The sequence below is a fragment of the Montipora capricornis genome, chromosome 14 (assembly GCF_036669925.1).
Source record: "Montipora capricornis isolate CH-2021 chromosome 14, ASM3666992v2, whole genome shotgun sequence".
Taxonomy (NCBI): Eukaryota; Metazoa; Cnidaria; class Anthozoa; order Scleractinia; family Acroporidae; genus Montipora; species Montipora capricornis.
Genome location: NC_090896.1, coordinates 23,769,634 through 23,777,133, shown reverse-complemented (window position 1 = coordinate 23,777,133; position 7,500 = coordinate 23,769,634). Strand labels below are relative to the sequence as shown.

At 38.1% G+C, this 7,500-nt stretch overlaps 1 long non-coding RNA gene across 1 annotated transcript in view; it reads right to left on the bottom strand.

The window, feature by feature from the left end:
• LOC138033014 (uncharacterized) overlaps positions 1 to 2,141 on the bottom strand; it is a 2,169-nt gene extending 28 nt beyond the window's left edge. Inside the window, exons 1-3 of the long non-coding RNA XR_011128536.1 lie at positions 1,500 to 2,141; positions 780 to 912; positions 1 to 229 (exon numbers count right to left, since the gene is read on the bottom strand). The exon at positions 1 to 229 is cut by the window's left edge and continues 28 nt beyond it. This is a non-coding gene — a long non-coding RNA (uncharacterized lncRNA). The remainder of the gene's footprint in view (positions 230 to 779; positions 913 to 1,499) is intronic.
• Between the last annotated feature and the right edge of the window lie 5,359 nt (positions 2,142 to 7,500).

Below are 7,500 nucleotides of genomic sequence, written 5' to 3'. Positions count from 1 at the left end.
AAAGTTTTTTTTTTAATTTCTGCGACAAATTAATTTTCACAATTTTCTGTTCAAACAGCAAAACAGTAACAATGATCAAGGGACAATCCATGAAATCTGCAAAATTTTCATGCTACTGAAACTGTTGTTTGCTTCTTCCTTATATCGTTGCATTTTTGGTTAATGGCTCGCCTGATGTCGGCCCAATGCCTGGTCAAGATCTTTTCGGAATATCTCTTGCCAATACATTCTGGTGAAAAGAAAAAAAATTGCTAATTAATATGTCACTGGCCACCTGGGAACAACAACAAGCATGCATTACATAGCACATAGTTTTCCAAAAAACAAAATAGTTCCCCAAGCAACGGTATCTGCAATGTCAGCCGCAAACAATAATTGTTGGAAAAAAGAGGTTCTAGACACTGAATCTGACATTGAGAAGTAAAGGCATGAATGAGCTATTGTTTCAAGATGACTGCTAAAATTCAAGACTTATTAGTAGCTATTGGAGTTATTTGGTCACATGCATGGTTATCCATTAATTAAAAGTCTAGCTGCATACAGTAAACCAATTTCTCAAAATTACCTATAATATGACTTGAATACTCATACAGTTTTTATCAAGTACTCATTAAGATATGGCTGGGAATATTTAAAATATTTTCACAAACAGCCATTTTTATTGAGAAAATATTTCTTAAAAATAAGACAACAACCTTAAATTGTAGCCTAGAAAAACAGCGAAAGAGAAACATTACAAGTACAAAGACATGTACTACAACAATAACGTTTGATTTTACCTAACACATTTGTATTTATTTCATTTTATCTATCTTTTTATTACTAATTTTTTTCTTCACTCAGTATTTGGTGCTATTGTCGGCTGAGGCTGCTTTTTGAGAACTTTTTCTGAATATTTTGCAGTTACGCATCCTGAAAGAAAAACAAAGCCATAAGGGCAAATTACTCATATTGATTATCATGAATTCCACATGTACTCGCAAGTCATGCCGTGGAAGTGGAAATAAATGTGCGTCACCTAACCTTTAATTTGAAAATTGCTATGAACCTCAGACACGTAGCATTTACAGAGAATCGAAGGGATCCTTTGCCAATCATATAATTTGCAACAACCACTCTTTTGATGTAAACCTTATTACTAGTAAGTAATCTCGTTAAAGGTTCACCTATTTTTTACAGGATTAGAGCAGGTAAGCCGAATTATAATCCTTGCCTGTACATGTCAAATTATTTTGGGACTTGAAGTTTGAAAAGTTCGAATATCGGCTAACTCAATGTTGTACGCAATTAAAATCTTTTCGAAATAAAACGTTTTGTTCCAGTATTACCATATCATTTTAAATGTGAATGCTTCATTGCCATGCAAATTAAACACACAAAGAATCTTAACCCCGAGAGATTTGAATTGGTTGAGTTAGCCGATTTAGTCTATCGTCATTTTTAAGCTAAGGACAATAAGTCATCAACTCAAATATTATCTGCTTATAATTAGCGCCTACCTTTGTACTTGGATTGCTGTATGCATTTCCTCGTTTTGAATCAGTATTTAAAGGGCAAAACAATCATGAATCATAAGATTTATGCTCGTTGATTCAAACTTAGAATAAAACCGCCGAACTGTAAGAGGAGCCGTCGTTGGTGACTGCTGACCAAAAGGGAAATGGCTCACTAGTTTCCAGTCTTATCTCTCGCGTTTTATCGAAGATGGCGGAGGATTACAACCGTCCGATTCATCGCACTGTGTTAAAGAAAAAGTGAGCAAAAATCATAGCAGACTCATCGAATTAACCCTTAAAGGAATGTGAAAAGATACTGATCGAGCCGATTCGTCACTAGAGTCTCTAGATGTGGCCCTGAATTCTGTATTTTAGCCCTGGTATTTTTTTAAAGGATTACGTGCTGACACGAATTATTTGATATTTCGAGAGTATATTGTTTCATATTGCTTCTGGCCCGGCCTGCAGCTATTACGAGTTCATCAAACAAGGTAATCTGTTACTGATATTTCCGACAATCAATGGATTACATCAGAATAAACGTTTTCTTTTTAATTGATTCGTGTACAGCGTGATTATTTTTATGTTCAAAGTTTGGTTCCTTAACGATGCTTGAGGGTACATGTACGTAATACCTCATAGGATCTTTGGGGATTTTATACACTTCACTCCTAAAAAGGTCCTTATAAGATCCTTATCCTTGAAGGATCAAGATCACTCTAAAGATCCTTTTTAGATCCTTAAAAGATCCTATGAGGATCTTTCAAGGATCCTAACGGAGATCCTTTCAAGATCACTTTAAAGTTCCTTTTAAGATCCGTGAAGGATCCTCATAGGATCTTTCAAGGATCCTAATAAAGTTCCTTTCAAGATTACTATAAGGATCCTTTTAAGATCCTTGAAGGATCCTCATAGGATCTTTCAAGGATCGTAACAAAGATCCTTTCAAGATCACTTTAAGGATCCTTTTAGGATCCTTGAAGGATCCTCATAGGATCTTTAAGGATCCTGATAAAGATCTTTTCAAGATACCTCTGAAGATTCTTTTAGGATCCTTAAAGGATCCTCATACAATCCTTGAGGATCTTTCGAGGATCCTTTTAAGGTTTCTTTCAAGATCACTATAAGGATCCTTCAAAGATCCTCAAAAGATCCTAGTATGATCTTTAAGGATCCTGTCAAAGATTTTATCAAGATCCTTTTAAGATCCTTGTAAGATCCTCAGTCACTCTTTGAGGATCTTTCCAAGATTTTGTGTGTGGATCTTGGTAAGATCTTTGCAAGATCCTGATAATTTCCTCAAGGATCTTGATGAAGTATCCCAAGAGTCCTCAATGTTAGAAAATCTTTGAAGATCCTTTAAAGATCCTTCAAGGATCCTGTGAAGATCTTCATCTTTAAAGATCTTTGTCAGGTCTTTGAAGATCTTTGAAGATCTTTAAAGATCCTTTAAGGATTTTCACCAGGGCTATCTTGTAATGGTTCCCGGGTCTACATTTGTATTACACCAAAAGTGTTTATTGACATGATGTCTTATACGTATGAAAAGCTTACTTACCAATTTTCAGGGAGTTTTATCAACATGTGAGGCAGCGAGGCGTGCGAGGCACCATGCCAGGCACCATGCGAGGCGTGCGAGGCATGCGAGGCATCGCAATTTCCTTAATTTTTTTTTTTTAAGTTTTACATTTACACTTTCGTTAAAGTAATATTGGGGAATCATTTCTTGACAACGCAACAAGGCGTCCGCTGACCAGTGTCACATGACCATATCACGGGCTCAAGTGTAGAACTCATTGAGGTTACGTTTTTTTTTAAAGTTCACCGCTGACCAGGTTATGGTCATATGGTCGTATCGCGGGCTCAAGTATTTCCCAAATTATTAGGACAAAGCTAAAAATTCGGAGCTCCGCTTTCAGGCTTGGCTAAATCTATTCAATATGGTTTATCTTACATAATTCTATCTAGCTTTATTGTTTATTCCTTAGCACACACCCACTTTTGTAACTTTTAGGTGTCAAATTCTTGTTTCCCGATAAGCACCCCTGGCCGAACACATGTGGGAGTCCAGCCCCCCAGGTTCTAAAGGGGGTCAAGAGTCAAAAAGACCTCTTCCGTGGGTGGGTTTATCAATAAATCAATTCTAGTCACACACATTGGCCTTTATTTAATTGGTGAAAAAGTGTTGACGGGCCTGCGCGACTCCTGCCGTTCGCAAGTGATTCTAAAATCTGTGCCTTCAAAGTTTGGCTCTGACTAAAATGTTTTTTAACGACTTTCCTTTGCGATATGATAGTATGGGTGGCTCCTTGAATACTTCTCTAAGGTGCGGTTGGTTTTGAATAAGGTGCCATTTCCCCATTAATATATTCTTGAGGTTAGGTAAAGCCGGGTGGTATTGTGTAACAAAAGGCAATATTTTCTTTTGTGTGCTGTTGTCTTTGTTTTCAAGTGACCTCTCCCTATCCGTGAAGTTAACTTCAGATAGGAATTTTTCTGAAAATTTATTTGGGTATCCTCTATTCTTTAGGCGTGTTTTGAAATTCTGCATGTTAATATTAAACGTCACGACTGACGAATTTGTTCTTAGGAGGCATAGCGCTTCTCCTTTTATGAATCCTTTCTTAACACCTGGTGGATGACACGAATAAAAATCCGTGTATTGAAAGGTCTCTGTCCGTTTGTAATGTGTTTGCACATCAAGGGTTGATTCTCTTTTGAATCTCTCGCCTTTGTACACTTTTGTGTCTAAGAATGTAATTTCTGAGTCTGATATTTCAGCCGTAAATTTGATTGTATCGTGGTAGTTGTTTGCCCTTTGCACAAATTTTTCTATATTGTCTTCGGTTGTGTGCCACACACAGAAGACATCGTCAATGTATCTCTTCCAAACTAGCGGTTTAATTTTGCTCTTGCTGATAATGCCTTTTTCTATTTTTGCCATGAAAACATTAGCGAAAGCCACGGCCATTTTGGTTCCCATTGCCGTTCCGTGGGTTTGCAAATAATGTCGCCCATTGAATTGGAACGAGTTCTCTTTAAGTATCAGGCAGAGCATTTGCCTCAAGAACTTAGTAGGGATTGGTAAAAGGTTTTGATAGAAGTCTTCGTACGCTTTGCATACAGTAGTGATCCCTTCCTCTTGAGGAATATTTGTGTATAAGCTAGTTACCTCCATTGACGCAAGGATTGCGTTCTTTGGCAGTTTCGTTCTCTCGATGAAGTTTATAAAGTCTGTTGAATCTTTAAGATAAGATTCTTGTTGTTGTGCTATCGGCTGTATGAGGCGGTCAACGAAACTTGAAATTCTTTCTGTAGGGCCGTCACACCCAGATATTATAGGTCTACCTACTAGTGTAGGTTTGTGAATCTTTGTTAGTGTATAGAATTCTGGAATTCTCGGCGGGTTTGGTGTTTGGGAGAGCCACTTCACTGTCATTTCGTCAATGTGGCTTTCCGTGAGCATACACGTTATTATTTTTTTTATTTTATTGGCTGTTTCGTCAGCCATCGGTTTATCTAAGGGCCTGTAGTTGTCAAGATCGTTCAACAGAACTTGCCCTTCTGTTATTTTTTCTTTTTTGCTCATTATTACGGTTGTGGTTCCTTTGTCGGCTTTCTTCACAATGATAGTTTTGTCACGTCTTCAATGCACGCCTTTCACCAGGTGATAGGTTATCCTTCGGCCTCTTTATAGGAATGTTTGCTAGTTCAAATTTTACCTCTTCTAGGAAGGTTTCTAAGGCCACTGATTGTTGGACCGGTGGTTCCCACGTTGATTTAACGTAAAATGGGTGTTGTTTGTTTTCTTTCCCGTGAAAGATGTGTTGGAGGCGCATTCGTCTTGCGAAAAGGTTAAAATCTCTTAAAAGGTTGCGCCTTATAAAGTCTTCATTTGTCACGGGTGTTGGAATGAACTTTAGACCCCTTGATAACAAGGCTATCTGTTCATCTGTAAATTGTTTATCTGATAGGTTCTTGATATGCTGTTTGCGTGACTCAGTTGCTTTTTGAAAGCGCTTTTTATCTTTCTCTCTTTTCCTCTGTTTCCTTTTGCAATTCTTTAACGTTTTATTTGGGTTGGTTTGACCATTATTTCTCGTTTCTGAGGAGGCAGAGAATGCACACATATAAGATTTAACTTCTTTATTGTTTGCTTGTGCCCTCAGATTTACAAGAAGCTTGTCGACCTCGTTAAGCTTAGCTTTCAATTCTACGGCTAGTTTGTTAACATCACTCTGTTTTGAGCAATTTGAATCTGTAGCCACTGGTTTTACATTCTTTTTAGGTTCTCTTTTTCGTGTTTTTGCTTGTTCTAGTTTTCTGAGCTTTGATGTAAGCCTTTCCACGCGCCTGTGGTGAAATTTCACCAGCGCTCCCACAAAATCATGTTCCGCTCTCTTCCTAATCGAACTTACATCGGACTTAAAATCTTCATCAGGCATGATGTTTGCCTTTACATTGTATCTTAGGCTTTTTGGGCATGTGCCCTTGTCGAGATGAGCTTGTAAGAGTCCGATAGAGTTCTTTGATTTATCTATTATCTCCGTTATGGAGACATGTTCCTCGTTTTGACGGGCTTTTTTCGGTTCGATAGTTCCGTGCTTATTTCTGTTGTCATCTCGAGGTCGTTTAGTTCCTCTCGCTTGGTTGTCACTTGTTTTGTTGATGTTTCTTTCTTTGCCTTTGTGTGGCATGGTCTTTCTAGTCTCTTCTATCAAAACCTTTTACCAATCCCTACTAAGTTCTTGAGGCAAATGCTCTGCCTGATACTTAAAGAGAACTCGTTCCAATTCAATGGGCGACATTATTTGCAAACCCACGGAACGGCAATGGGAACCAAAATGGCCGTGGCTTTCGCTAATGTTTTCATGGCAAAAATAGAAAAAGGCATTATCAGCAAGAGCAAAATTAAACCGCTAGTTTGGAAGAGATACATTGACGATGTCTTCTGTGTGTGGCACACAACCGAAGACAATATAGAAAAATTTGTGCAAAGGGCAAACAACTACCACGATACAATCAAATTTACGGCTGAAATATCAGACTCAGAAATTACATTCTTAGACACAAAAGTGTACAAAGGCGAGAGATTCAAAAGAGAATCAACCCTTGATGTGCAAACACATTACAAACGGACAGAGACCTTTCAATACACGGATTTTTATTCGTGTCATCCACCAGGTGTTAAGAAAGGATTCATAAAAGGAGAAGCGCTATGCCTCCTAAGAACAAATTCGTCAGTCGTGACGTTTAATATTAACATGCAGAATTTCAAAACACGCCTAAAGAATAGAGGATACCCAAATAAATTTTCAGAAAAATTCCTATCTGAAGTTAACTTCACGGATAGGGAGAGGTCACTTGAAAACAAAGACAACAGCACACAAAAGAAAATATTGCCTTTTGTTACACAATACCACCCAGCTTTACCTAACCTCAAGAATATATTAATGGGGAAATGGCACCTTATTCAAAACCAACCGCACCTTAGAGAAGTATTCAAGGAGCCACCCATACTATCATATCGCAAAGGAAAGTCGTTAAAAGACATTTTAGTCAGAGCCAAACTTTGAAGGCACAGATTTTAGAATCACTTGCGAACGGCAGGAGTCGCGCAGGCCCGTCAACACTTTTTCTACCGCCGATGAATATATCGGTCGAGCCTATAATTAAAATTGGCGCAAAAGCCAGAGGCCATAAGGTCGCATTCACATTACTGCTGAGAAAGTCAACACCAAGAAACTAAAAACATTATTTTCGAGACCAACTATTTTCTTGGAAGAAAACGTATCACACAGCAGCGTAGAGATTCAAATTTAAAGCATCACAGGGCAAAAATCAGTGCTAAATGAATCCTACAGGAACCGCCTAAAAGAGGCGTCCATTCAAATATGTACTCAAGCGAGCAACATTATGACAAAGGCAACAGAAACCAGACCAGGTACAAGGGAGTCGTTTAGGCCTGTCAACTTTTTTTAACACTTGATGATTATTATGGACA